Source organism: Marmota monax, unplaced genomic scaffold (assembly GCF_021218885.2).
Source record: "Marmota monax isolate L192 unplaced genomic scaffold, Marmota_monax_Labrador192_F-V1.1 WCK01_AAM20220418_F8-fsc00101, whole genome shotgun sequence".
NCBI lineage: Eukaryota > Metazoa > Chordata > Mammalia > Rodentia > Sciuridae > Marmota > Marmota monax.
The window spans coordinates 5,597,373-5,611,985 of NW_026692786.1; the positions used below are offsets into that span (position 1 = coordinate 5,597,373).

The following is a 14,613-nucleotide window of genomic DNA, read 5'->3' on the forward strand; positions in this document are numbered from 1 at the left end:
CAGAGAAGTGGACCCAGGGACTCCAACCGTGACATTAAAACTCATTGTCATGATCGGCTCGGTTGTCCTCAAATTTGGTTTCTTTCCCAATTTTTCCCCAGTTGTGTCAAAGATGACGGTAGCTCCAGGCTTGAGGAAGACTTCCCACAAGGAGAGATCCTCGTTAAGTAGTTCCCTTCACACGCTGCGAATCCATTCGGATTCGTTCAGCTTATCCTACTGCCCAATCCAGAGCCAATCAGGGTGGCCAGCCCACGGTTCTCGCCTCTCATTGGCCAGACACATGCCCCCTCCTCCACTGAGGCAGAGGGTACCTCTATCCAAATCACTTGGTTTGCCACTGAACGGTGAGTCCCCCAAAGGAAAAACAGGTGTGGAGGAAAAAGGAAAGAACAAGACCATCCAGTATAGTAAGGAGGAGAGACGTATAAGGGAGAAAACCAAAATTGCAATGGAAAGGAAGTATCAGAAGGGAAGTGTTAAAGTTCAAAAATGGATCCTTCACCAACTGATCTGGAAGGATGTCACCAAAGGGGTGACATCTGGATGGTTTTAAAGACTTGGTTCTTGTGAATGGTACCACTAGCCCGTTTTCTACTCTATTCTTTTGCTCTTCTGCAGGTGCCTTTTTCTTAATTACACCCAGAGAGCATAGGAAAGTGGATGCCAGCGATATTTATTTTCTGCTCTGAGCCCAGCACAGGTAACTCACCAGGGGCATCTTTCTTAATGAGGGAAGAAAAATGTCAGAACAGCGATCAGCCACGTTGCACCCAATGGACTTAAAAATAAGCAAAAATAACATGAAAATTCATTTTGCATTAGCTGGCTGTATATATCATTCCAAGATTAGGAGAGTAAGATTTTCTTTGTATCATGATGAGATCTGTTATTATGGGTTCCCTCACAAATGGACGTTCTTCACAGAAGAGATATTCATTCTGTGGATTATCTTATTCAATTTTCAAACTAGAGCTGAAGCTGGAGGTCCAAGACCCTGTCTGTTCCAGGGGATGTGCCCGAGCCCCCTGGTGTCTCCAGTCTATACCCTCACCCCTTCTCTGTGTTGCCTTCTCACTCCACCCTCAAAAAGTTAGACCTTTTGTGTATGTTGGGTAAGGAGGAAGGGCCAAAGTCCATGTCACTTAATAATATCAGCAATGCTCTGTGAGCTTTATTACCCTTATGCAATCATGTGAGATATGAATTGCCATCTCTGTGTAATGGAAGGGGAAATTGAGGCTTATCCACTCAAATGGCTTCTCCCTTATGTAACACAGCCTTCCTGTCTGCTTTGTCAAGAGATGAGACTGGGCCCTTCATTGCTGTAAACATACCTGGTTATGCCCTGGCTGGCATGGACCCTGCATGAATCCTGTCCAACAACTGACTGAATAGGGGACTAAGTGAATTGGTTACTGAGTGAATCGGTTGTGGGAACACCCCTCCTGCCTCCTTCTTGACTGCGTGCTAGCACCCTTAAATCATTTCTGCAGCTGGGCACACAGTAGGAGCTCTGGATAAGGGCTTGACAGTGGCCAGAGGAGCTGCCAGGAGCAGGGAACTAACTCCTCCTTGCTAATTCCAGGCCAAAGCAGGGTTAGGGATGAAAGGAGGTGGATGAGGAAGTCCTTGAAGTAATGAAAAGAAAGTAATCCTGATTGGCTTCATTTAGAGCAGCTCAGAGACAGAAGAGCCCAGAATCAAATGAAGTCATTCCCAGGCCTTCGCAGCTCCCCCTCTCTGGCAGTGGCAGGCAACACCAGAGAGTCCTTTTGAGCTCCAGTGTGACCAGGTCACCTGGGAAAGGGGGATGACACCCACCCCCAGCTCCTTTGCAGCACAGAGAAGTGGGAAGGAGGTCACTAGGGAGAAAGAGGGAAGTGAGGCAGTGAGAGACAGAGATGGGGAGACAGAAAGAGAACAGTGAGGGCACAGAGACAGAGGAGTCGAAGGTAGTGGGGAGGAGCTGAGAGAAGGAGCTGTCCATCTCCCCTCCACCCTGTACACCCCTCTGCACCCTTCTCCACCTGCTCTGTGTACCTTGCCCCAACAGAAAAGATATTCCCCATGTGGAAGTTTCATTCTGCTTTGTGAGTGGGTTAACCCTGACAGGAGATGGGATAGGAAAACAGGAGTGTAGTTGGGGTGGCCAAATTGCAGGTCCCTATTCCAGAGGTCACTGTTCCTCTGCAGCCACCTAAGACCTACAGATTCAGGTAACCATGCCTCACCTGGTCTGCAGCCCCAGAATGAGAACAGCCCTACTGCTTCTAGACCTAGAGATTCTGCCCTTCCTCCCAGTGTCCCTCTTTGTAAATAATCCCTTAAATCCTGCTAGATCCTGGATAATACCGGAACTTCCTGGGCTTCTAATGCTGAGGGGAAAGGACCCATAGGTGGAGAAGAGAGGCCTTTACCTGTATACTATAAGCTCAAAGCTCAAAGCTCAAAGGGCATACTTGGGAGCAGAGCACAGCTTCCCCAGCTCTTTCACATTTTTAATTTTGAGACAGGATCTTGTTTACTTGCTGGGGTCTTGGTCACTAAGTTGCTGAAGCTGGCGTCAAAGTTTTGATCCTCCTGCCTCAGCCTCCCCAATTGCTGGGATTACAAGCATGCCCACTCCACCCAGCCATGTTCTCTTTTGGAATGCAGCAGCCAGCACAGACTTCCCAGCTTCCTCTACGCACCTGAACACCCACAACTGGCTGTTTGATGAGTGTGTCTTCAGGCTCCATTGCAGCTGTCCCCAGAGGACGGCTCTCAAGATAAATAAATAAAGCCTTTGCTGACTGTACATGCCAGTGTCCGGGCTTCACATCCTATTTTTAGAATGTAGGACAACTTTCTCCCAGAATAGACAAGACAGCTAATCCAGGAGGGAGGCCTGAGAGAGATGAAGACGTCGAGTCTAGATATGAATTAGTAGTGAGTATATTATTTGAAGAAATGTTGAACAGCTAGGCAAATATTTGATACCTTTGAATTGGAGCCTACGTTTTTCACAGGCAGAGCAGCATCAGCAGCTGCTTGAGACATCTTGCTTCCTCGAGAATGTACCTGGCTGTCACACCCAGTTCTGTAGGCCACCTCTTGCTGCATACTCAGAGGTAATTAAAGTTGCATGCCTCCTAAAATTAAGAGCCATTCTGGGTCTCAGGGACAGTAGATCCAAATAAATTCTTCTTTTCAAAGGGGTATTTATTTTCCTTAAATCTACCATCATCTTATAAAAGGGATAGGATCTCTGTTTGAAAAGTTTCAGAGAAACAATTCCTGATTGGACTTTTAGTCTGTGACTCTGTAGAGAAGTTTCCCCAAAAAAAGCTACTCAGGCCCCTGTAACCCAGAAGGTGAGCCTTGCCCATAAAACTTGAGGCCAGGGGCAGAGCTTCCAGATTTGGGCTTAGCTTCCAGATTTGGGCTTAGTCTTTGCAGGAGGGCATCTTCTGGGAGCCTGCGGGTGGAAGGCCCTGGAGACCCACGATGCCAGGTAGATTTGTCCACAGAGTGGCTGAGTCATCTTTTTACCTCATCTAGTAATGGAGGCAAGCCCATTGGCATCTCCTAATTTACAGACGGGAAAACAGAAAATCCATGATATCGCCCGCGTTTTGCCCTGGTGAGAGTCTGAGGCGGTCCCCATGGGGTTTTACGGGAGCAACAGCTAAGTATTAGGCGTGCTCATGCCATGTGCTTAGAGCTTCGCATGCATACACCCAGGCAATCATTGCAAACCCTCCAGGAATGCACTTCCACTAATCCCACTTTACAGATGAGAAAAATGGGATTCCGAAAAGAAAAAGGCCCTGCCGCAAACCACCCAAGTGGGGTGTGGCGAGCCTGACCCAAGCGCTAACCACTGTGTATGTTCCTTGGCGACATGTATTACTCGCTTTCTGCTTGGAAAATACCAAACAGCACCGGAGGTGGAGGCGCTGAGCTTCCTGTCGCTCGGGTCTGCGAAGCTCTAGGTGGGGGATCTGCAAACCCTGGTCCAGGGCCCTGGGCCGGGCCTCCCCGCGCTGTGCCGCAGCTGCTCGAGAGCCGCCACCAGATGGCAGCAGACGCCTTGCGATCGGGCCGCTGGGAGGGAGCCAGGCCAGGGCACCGGCCTGTGGAGGCCACCCGCGGCGCGTCCCTGGGAGCAGGATTGCCGCCTACCGGACCTGAGGTGCCCGCAGCCTGGAACTCTGGACACCAGAGTCGGCCCAGAAGCCCCCGCCGCTTCCCGGGGCCCGCCGCCTCATGCTGTTCCCGGCGCTAGCATGCTGATTGGCTTGGGCTGAAGCCGGGGGAGCCCGACGAGCAATCAACCCCCGCGGGGACCGGGCGCGGGGCTGGGGGTCCCCGGGAGCTGCCGGAGGAGAGGCTCGCCTGCCCGCCAGCCGCCCCTGGGAGCGCTCCCCCGACCCCTGGCCAGCCCATCTCATACGCCTCTAGTTTCACGCCTGAGAGGGAGGGCGGGGGATCTGTCACCTCACTCGACCTCCAAGGAAATTGGCTCAGACGAGTGGCAGATGGCAGAGCGCGACCCTGCCTGAGGTCTCCCTGCTCCAAGGCTCAAGTTGGGCCCCCACCAAACCCCATACCCGATGGCGCCCAGACCCGGCCCGGCGTGCTGGAAATGATGCGCTTGGCTAAGAGTGGGTGCAGGCCTCAAGCAGTCACGGGCACAGTATGAGCTAACTTGGGGTGGATTCTGTGGAAGTCTGGGATGCAGAGAAAGGAACGGAGAGCCAGGCTTCCACCTCGAGCAGCTGGAGGCCTCGTCAGGCCATTTGCTATCCAGAGCAATGCACTGCTGGGGCCAGAACTTACCTGGGGCTAAGGCGAAATGATCCTTTGCAACAGGAAACTGGGGCCAAGAAGTCAGGGGTGCCCGGGACCCTCTAGCCTGACTTCATTCTACAGACCAGGAAACTGAAGCCCCGGGAGTCACAGGCACTCCAGGAGTTCAAGCGGAAGATGGAGGAAGAGCCAGAGAAAGTGAGGAGGGCGGTTCCTGCTGTAGCCTTTAAGGAGCTAAAGCATAAAGTGCCTCAAGGTTAGCGGTACAAAAACTGCTAATAAGAAGACAGCCTCGGTCATGCCATAGAAAGCCCACCTGGCCTTGTGCACTTGTGCCCAGTCCTTGCCTCCCTTTGCTGCCCTCAGCCTGCAGCCAACACAGGGATAGGTTGGAGGACCCCACAGCTGCATGTGCAGCTCCAGGGGCTGCCACATGCCACCAGACTTCAGGGCGTGTCAGCCAGGCCCAAAGGCCTAGGATCAGAAGCTAGGGCTTCACTGGTAGCCCATACAGGGAACCTATTGTGTGAAATCTGCAGTTGAACACATTTATTCTCCAGTGCTTAGGAAAGAATCAACAATGAAGTAAAACAATGCTTTGGGCTCTCAGTATCTTTTAGTTCATCCATGGATTCAACCAACTGCAGATGGAAAATATTCCCACCCCCACTTCATCTGCACTGAACATATACTCTTTTCCTTGTCATTCCCTCCCCCCCAAATACAATACAGCAACCATTTACATTGCATTTGCATTGTATTAGGTATCAGAAGTAATCTAGAGATGATTTAAAGTATGGGGAGGAGGTACAAAAGTTATATGCAGATACTGTACCATTATATAAGGAATTTGGGGGGGGGGGTTATTTAAGGGATTTTGACACCTCAGGATGGTCCTGGAACCAACCCTCCACATTATACCACTGTATAATGAAGGAAAACAATACATAAGACAGTGACGTGGAGTCATTCCTGGCTCTGTCACTCCTCCTTCTCCACTGGATAACTTTGCCTCTCTTGGTTTCCCTGGACCACTGGTTAAACAGGAATATTAATGCACACTCACAGGACTGCTGTGGGCTGGAAAGGGAGGAAGCACAGGACAGGGTGTGGAAACATGAAACGTTTTACCCCAGGACATGGTGCCTTTGTCTTATATTTTCTCAATTCATTAGTATTTTACTTTTTATTGTATTTTATTGCACTAATTTCATTGTTTACTTTGTTTTTCTGAGCACCCAACCATAAAGCTGACCTGCCCCCCATCTTGCACAGTCCTCCTCTCTCCCATCCCCAAATCTTGAACCATCCTCAGGTTGTGGGATCCTGAGCCCTTGGGTCTTTCAGTCAATCTGATCTGCCCCTTGCTTCAGGAAGAACCCAAAAGCTCAGCCCTTTGTGATCTATCCCTATTCATTTGCTCAGCCTCACTTACCAGGCCTTCTTGACCTCTAATAAACAAAGGGCCACCTACAAATTGAAAATAAACATGCAAAACCCTAATAGAAAAAAAATGGACCTACATAGGACCAGAAATTCATACAAGGTGAGCTGCAAATGTCCTATAAGTATGTGAAAAAACCTGTGCTGGGAATATTCAAATGAAGACAGCATCCACAACTGTAATAAAAATTCAAAAGAGCAGCAACATTCAGAGCTAGTGGGGATATGGGGCAGTAGACACCTACCCCAGTCACTGTTGATGGGAGGATAAATTGCTACACATTTTGCAGAGTAACTGAACATTATTTATTACAATTAAAAATGTGACAGGAGAGTTTTACATACTAACCCATGTTTTTCCCCCCACCTGTTATTTTCCCATCCCCATCCTCTCCTACCCTCCCCCAATGCAGGCAGCTAAGCCATTCCTTGATCATTATCATCTCAGTAAAGAAGCCAGAGAGGGAAGGCTGCAAGTATTTTTCCAGCTTTGGAAAATACAATCCCTTAAGAGAGAAAATGGTTTGAGGAAGGAAGCTCCTTCCCAACCTTCAGAGATTTCCCTGGGTTGGGGAACTACATGAGTGGCCTGCAGGGGGAGAGGAATATGCCATAACATATATCAGGGGCCATGACACTGGCCCAGGGAAGACAAGGAAGGGATGCTGGGTGCCCATGCCTTCCTGTAGTAGGCATCCCTTCTCCTAGAAATGCTGGACTGTGGCTGTGGGGTGGCAAGAAGACCTCTGACCATCTCCCCAACCCACTCCCAAACCTCTCCATCCCCCAACCACACAGAGCCAAGGCTGAAGTACCAAGGAGCTGGCTGCACTGCTGAAGCCCCAAGAACCAATGACAGAGAAACACACATTCTCACTACACCACAATGCCTGGGCATTTTTGAGGACCTGAGTGATTGGAATTGTATTGGTCTCCTTTTTCACATAAGCCACTTGTTTCATTTTCTTCTCTTATTGCATTGGCAGGTTCTCTGAAACAATGTGGAATAAGCCGTCCTTCTAAGGGCAGATCATCTATTGCCATTTCAACTCTTTTATGGTTCTTTATCTGCTAACACGTTTCTACCTATTATTGAGACAACCTGGGTAATGTATATTTTTCTAGAAATTATCCTTTTTATTTTTTGGTTCTGAGGACTGAACCATGGTATTGCACTTCTCATATGCTCTTTCATTGATCTATACTCCTGGCCCCTGTAACTACTTTCTTATTTCTAATAATGTTTTTGCTTTTTTCCTTTCCTTTGAAAAAGGAAGGACTCCCTTGAGGGGAGTCCATGTAATTAATTTTTTTTAATAAAGCATCATATTTGGGTTTATTTATATTATTTTGTTTTCTTTCTCATTATTTTCAACATTTACCTTTATTAATTCCCTCCTACTGTGTGTCCTTTTGTATTATTTTAATTTCCTAAGTTAAATACATAAGTGGAATTTTCGCATTTTATTTTTAATGACAAAATAATTTATGTACTGTAAATTTTCCTCTGATTGCAGCTTTATCTATGTCCCTTAGGTTTTGATGTAGTTCCTTTTGTGATTCCTTAATGATTTGGGGGGAAGATCATTTTTTTCTTAAACTCTTGACTTCTGTTTTGCTGAGATATGATCAGAGACTGTGACATGTAGAATCTTGATTTCACTGAGACTGTCTAAAGTTTTGCTTGTGGACAAGAACATGCTTGATGTTGGGGAACATAAGAGAAGAAGGGATATTCTCTGCTTACAGAGTAAAACCTATAACAATTAAACTAAGCTCCTAACTCAATTGTTCAAATCTTGTCTACTAAGATCTTCTATTTTCTGGAAGACATAGGACATCATCATAACCCAAGAACACTTGTACTAGAAGAAAACTCTCTATAGTGAATCTACTGAGGGAAGGGCAAAATTTCATTCATAAGGCAAAAAGACTTTATTGCTATTATATACTGAGAAGTAAAACTAAATATTGTAAAAATGTAATTATCCAATATTACTGAAATTTAGATTAAAATGTAAAAATGTAACAATTTTTAAAACAAATATAAATTCAGTGTACTTTTTCATATGTATCCTATACTTGTTATACTTCTTATTTTTAAGTTTTTGCTTTGCATAAAAGCAATAAACCTCAGCTGAAAACAGTGGCACACATCTGTAAGCTCAGCAACTCAGGAGCCTGAGGCAGGAGGATCACAAGTTCGAGGCCAACCTCAGTAACTCAGTGAGGCCCTAAACAATGTAGGGAGACTCTGTCTCAAAGTAAAAATAAAAAGGGTTGAAGATGTGGCTCAGTGTTTATGCACCCCTGGGTTCCATCCCCAGTATCAAAACAACAACAACAAAACAATAAACCTCATAATGACTTTCTGAAGTATAATGTATCTTATAAAATTGTGTGATAACATGACAAGACAACCTTCGGTTCACATTTGACTTTGGCAATACTATTATGTTTTGCAAAAGGGAATTTATGGTTTTAGCTATTGTCCTAAGGGCCTCTCAATCCTTTGCAGTCAGGATTGCACTCCACAGAAACCTAATTTAGAAACTTAAACAAGATAGGCACTTATTTTTCTCGTATGAAAAAAAAAAATCCAAAGGCAAACAGATGAGCCAGTGCTGTCGCTTATGGAAAGAACTGCAAATTCAGTTCCTCTAGGTCCTGGCTCTGCTCTCTTTAAGTTGCTTCTTTCTCCTTGCCTTCTCATGATGGCTGCTACATCTCCAGACATCATACCCACATTCTGATTCAAAGAAGCAGGCAGGACCCGAGGGGAAAGAAAAAGTTCAAGACAGCTTACTCTCCTCCTTACTTATCAGGAAAAGTTTCACAGAAGCCCCACAACCAGACCAAAACATGGCCAAAACATGATCCCATGGTTATCCTAACTGCAAAAAGAGTATGGGAGGTGAGAATTTTTAACTGAGCACATCATCACTCTGAGCAAAAATTGGTTCCAGTCAGAAAGAGAGAATGAATTTTGGATAGCAATTACAACTTCTGACATAATAATAAAACCATTTAAAAATATTTCCTTTATATTTCTGGTAAGACTTCTCTGTTGCTTACTAATCTCTGTTGGTCAGTGGTTTTGCATGTAACCTAGCAATTCTCCAATATATCTTCTTAAAACATCCTAAAATACTACTATTTTCAAAACTCATGGTTTCATTTGCAATTAACTTGGATTATTATGTATTATGTGGTTATTTCTACAATCATTGAGAGGCTGATCATCAAAAATATTGATGCATTTGCTTGGGATAGACAAGTAACCTGAAGGGATGTTTGAGCAGACAATAATTTTGTAGAAGCTCAGTTTATTGGTACCTGAATTCAAACTGTGGCTAAATCTCTTACCAGCTATGAAAATTTGGGCAACTTTTTCAACCCTTCTATGTCTGTCTGTTTCTTCATTTGCAAAATGGGAAGGGTTTATCAATCATCTATTTCTGCAAAAGAAATCACTCCCAAAACTTTAAACAACCACCATTTTATTTTCTCATGATTCTATGAATTAACAATTTGGACTAGGCTCTGCTGATCTTCATGCAGCCATGGTCATCTGGAACTCAACCAGGGCTGGCTGATCTAAGACAGCTCACTCACACATCTGGTGATTGGTGTTGGATCACAAGTCTTCAAAAGGCTGAACTTACCTTTTTAACATGATGGTGGAAATGTTTAAGTGTTCTAAGCAAGAATGCAAGATGCAAAGTCTCTTGAGACCTAGCTCAGAAGTCACAAAAAGTAACTTATACTACATTCCATCATCAAAGCAAGTCACAAAGCCAGATCAGATTCACGGGGTGAAAAAAAATAGATTTCTCCGCTTAAGAGGAGAAACGGTAAAGTCACATTGAAAAGGTTGTATGTACAAAGGTGGAAAGAATGATGATTACAGTCACTTTGTCAAAGAGAAGGTAATAATCATGACACACAGTTTGTGGGAAGGACTGAAAGAATTAAGACCTATAAAGTGCTTAGAACCTTGACAAGCACATATTAAGTGCTCAATGTGTGTTTTTTTTATTATCATCATCATTGTCATTGTTATTGCACTAGAAGTACTCTTGTTTCCCAAAGCAACCTCTTAATTGAAGAGACTTGAATAACAGAATGTCAGATCATTCGCCCTTTGTATCAAAACATCCTATTGTAATTGTATTTTCCCTGAAGAGTCCTATGCTTTATGTGTTTGCTTACCAAATTATTTGGTACATATGTGTTTATGAAGGTTTTTAGTTTCTCAGTGAATAGTCCTTCCAAGTTTCACAATTTCCTTCTCTGTCGTGTTCAATACTTTACCCCTTGAATTCCATATTGATGGATAATCGAACTGTCACCTTACTTGCTTTTTGTCTGAATTTTTCTGGTATCTCTTTGCTCAACAATTAATTTGTATCTTTATTTTTGATGCATCTTCTGTAAACAGAATCTACTTGAATTTTCTTTTTTTCTAATTTCATAGGAAAATTTGTAATTTTATTTATTTATTTATTTCACTACTGGAGATTAAACCCAGATGCACTCTACCACTAAGCTACAACCCTTTTTATTTTTTATTTTGGGACAGGGTTTCACTAAGGTGCTAGGGCTGGTCTTGAACTTGCAATCCTCCTGCCTCAGCCTCCAGAGTTGCTATGTTACTGGCATATGCCACAATACCAGTCAGAAAATTCCCAATTTATTATGGTAGATGATATATATTAGGTTAAACTACCTGAATTTTATTTTATGTTTACTAATTTTAGTATATACTTTATATATTATGCTTATTAAATTATTGTCATTTTTCTCTTTCCTCTTTACCGTCTTCTGCTGGCTGCCTCAGGTTTATCACCACTTTTTAAAAAATCCCATGATACTTTCATCCCCAGAACAGTTACCTTTCTCTCCCTAACAATTGTAGAAAGCTCTATTTATATAAAGAAATGTCTTTTTAAATTGTTTATTTGTTCTTTTTAATTATATATGACAGTAGAAAGTATTTCATCATATTATACATAAATGGAGTATAGCTTCCCATTCTTGTGGCTGTACATGATCTGGAGTTATACAGTTCGTATATTCATATATGAACACAGGAAATTTGTGTCTTCCCTTCATTTCCCCTTTGTCTCATCCAAAGAACTTCTATTCTTCCCTCCACCCCTGACAGTATCTGCATATCAGATACTGTGAGTCAGTATCTGCATATCAGAGAGGAATTTTGGCTTTGGGATTGGCTTTTGGATTTTGAGGATTGGCTTATTTCACTTAGCATGATAGTCTCCAGTTCCATCCATTTACCAGTAAATGCTATAATTTCATTCTTCTCTATGGCTGAGTACATATTATGTATTTCTGTGTAACAAAGTACTCCAAAATATAGCGGCTTAAAATAATAGTCATTAGTTACCGGATAATTTCAGGAGTCCTGGAGCAGCTCAGCTGAAGAGTCCTGGCTCAGGGTCTTTCATTAGCCTCTATCAAGTGTCCACCAAGGATGCAGTCATCTGGGCTTGACTGGGACTGGAGGGTCCTTTCCAAGCTCACTCATGTGGCGGTTGGCAAGAGGCTACAGTTCCTTGTCTCAAGGACCTCCCTCCATGGGGCTGCTCACAACATGGATCAAGTGATGTGAGAGAGAGACAGAGAGAGGTATTGGTGACTTTTATACCTACTCTTGTTCATACTTAATTGCTGTTTTAGGTTCTCTTGATTAAAGTGGGTCCCTAAGTTCCCCCCCAAATTCCTAAGAAAAAGAAATTAAGGTCTATCTCTTGAATAGAAGATCATCAAAGAATTCGTGGACATATTTCCTAAGCTATCACATAGATATACCAATTTCAAATAACCACCCTCCCATCTAGATGTTTTTCTTGCGGTTCACTAAGATAGAAAGAAGCCCTACCTTGCCCTCTTCCCTATACCATGCTCCACCCCTCCTTCATCCCAGTGTCTAGCCTCATTCCAAATTCCACTTCCAGGTCATTTCTTGGTTTTTCTTATTGTGCCCCAATTCATCTGATTTGGGGGTATGGTATTTCTCCAGTTTTTTACTTAGACAGGGTACAAGACTTTGCCTGCTCTGCAATCCCTTGCCATTGCCCTGATATGTGAATGATGACTTATGTGGAAATAGGATTCTTGGGTCCCTGTCCTTGTCCTTCAAGAGTGAAATCAGTGCCCACTCTCAGGTCTTCCATTTTCCAAGGCAGCAGACAAGAAAGCCTATATTAACCTGTTTTTTTTTCCCCTTTGTAAGGAACCCTCCTTTTTGTCTGGAAGTTTATAATTCAGGAATTACACCAGGGTCTGTCTATGTCTTTTTTTAATTAATCCTTCTTGGAACTCTATCAGCCTCTTTAATCAAGGCTTTCTTCAGCTCAGAAAATGTTCTTTAATTAATTGTTCAATTATTGTCTTTCCTTTATATGTTCTTCTTTTTCCCTCCTTTTTTCTTTTTCTAAAAGCCCCTCTCCTTTGAATGTTAGATCCCTGGATTTGTCCTCCAAATCTCTTTCTGGTTTTGCACTGTGGTGAGATTTTTCGTGCACTTTAACTCTCAGGACATTGACTTATTTCCTGCAATGATCATTCTCTTTCTGAGTTCATTGGCTGAATTTTTAAACTGAGAAAAGCTTTCTCAGGTCCTGACAATCCTCTCCCACCATCAGTTCATCTCCCTGAGATTTTTTTTTTTTTTTTTTTTTTTGCTATAGTTCTCTTCTCTCCTCAGTAGTGCCCACTCTTCTGGTTTGTCAGTTTGGACTTCCTCCCTTGGGTTCCTGGATTCTCAGATCGGATGCTAGTTTACCTAGCTGGGGGTACCTTGACACCCATGCACGGTAGGCTGCAGGTATTCTCTGGGCAGCAACAAACCAGCATGCAGTTTCAGGCAGTTTGAAACCTTATCTGAGCAACGAGCAAACTGGTACATGTCCCCCTTCTGCCGAGGGCTGGTGGTATCCTGAGATTTCCTGAGGCCAGCAGTGATCCACTGACTGCCAAATTCCTTTTTCCAGGGGTGAAAGACACAGGACAGAGAGAGGTCCCTGCATGATAGGAAGAAATCCTGCTCCTTCTCCAGCACTCCCCTGCAAATTGGCCTCACTGCACTTTGCAGGCAGAGGGGCATTTAGGAGAGGAAATCAAGGAGAAAGGCTGCATTCTCCATTTCAGGGTGTGCGGGGGGTGGAACCAAGAGAAGACCAGGAATTCTTCAGGGGCTGGAAATCTGAACCAGAAGGCTTGGGGCATATTAGAATTGCCTGCAAGCTTCTAAAATAGATTAAACACAGGCCACATTCCAGACCAATTAAATCGGAATCTCTAGAGATGGGCGCTTCAGCATCAGCATTTTAAAAGCTCTACAGCAGGTGGATTCTACTGGACAGCCAGGCTAGAACCACTGGTCTAAGATTGTTTGAATCAGTCTTACCTAAATCTTGAAGGTGGCGTGTTCCACCCCCTCCCAATGTGCTGATTGCATTTACCTGTTGCCATGGTTTTAAGATGGTTTGCCTCCACCAAAAACTCTTGTTGAGACTTAAGTCCTCAATGCAGCAGGGTTAGAATGTGGAGTATCACGGAAGGTGTTCTGGTCAGGAGACAAAATCCTCATTACTAGATTAAATTCCTCTGGTGGGAGAGATATCCTGCTTTGTAGAACTGGAATGGTTACCTCAAGAGCAGATTCTTGTATAGCAAGAGTACCCCTTATGCTTTGGCTCTTCTGCACATGCCCGTTTGTCCTTCCACTTTTCTGCCTTGCATGAAGCAGCTTTCACCAGAAACTTTCACCAGAAGCCAATCAGATGCAACTGAACTTGGACTTTACAAGCCTTCAGAACCATGAACCATATGAGTCCTTTTTTTTTTTTTTTTTTTTTTTAGTGACTCAGTCTCAGGCATTCTGTTAATAGCAACAGAAAATGGACTAAGCCACCTGTTTACGTAGCTGTGTCCCAGAACCTGGCACAGTGCCTGACACGTGACATCAAATGTAAAAATCAATGACTAAATCTGTAAAAATCTGTAACTTAACATGACTGTAAAACTAAATCACTAAAAAGGCACTTCCAGCCCATTCAGTCAACAAGACCCATGTAAAAAGTTTACAGTTAGAAAAATTAAGGCCAAGGGAGAAGCCAGAATTCCCACAGCACAGCATGCAGGCCTAGAGGTCTCCAGGAAGCCCATCTTTGCTTCTCTTATTTTTGGTTTCTTTCATGTTCTCTAGAAGGCTGTGTATATGTGTGGAGAGGATGGGAAGTACTTTGCTTTCCCTCTCTACAAATTCAGTTTCATGCCTGTGTTCCAGGAATGAGTCTAAATTTATATTAAATTAGCCTCATCTATTCAACAAATATTTATCAAATGCAT

The 14,613-nt window shown here is 43.8% G+C and overlaps 1 long non-coding RNA gene across 1 annotated transcript in view; it reads right to left on the reverse strand.

Moving 5' to 3' along the window:
* The window catches only part of LOC124095065 (uncharacterized), a 31,181-nt gene extending 17,091 nt beyond the window's left edge, over positions 1 to 14,090 (reverse strand). Inside the window, exons 1-2 of the long non-coding RNA XR_006852409.2 lie at positions 13,725 to 14,090; positions 11,645 to 11,840 (exon numbers count right to left, since the gene is read on the reverse strand). This is a non-coding gene — a long non-coding RNA (uncharacterized LOC124095065). The remainder of the gene's footprint in view (positions 1 to 11,644; positions 11,841 to 13,724) is intronic.
* Positions 14,091 to 14,613: the final 523 nt, after the last annotated feature.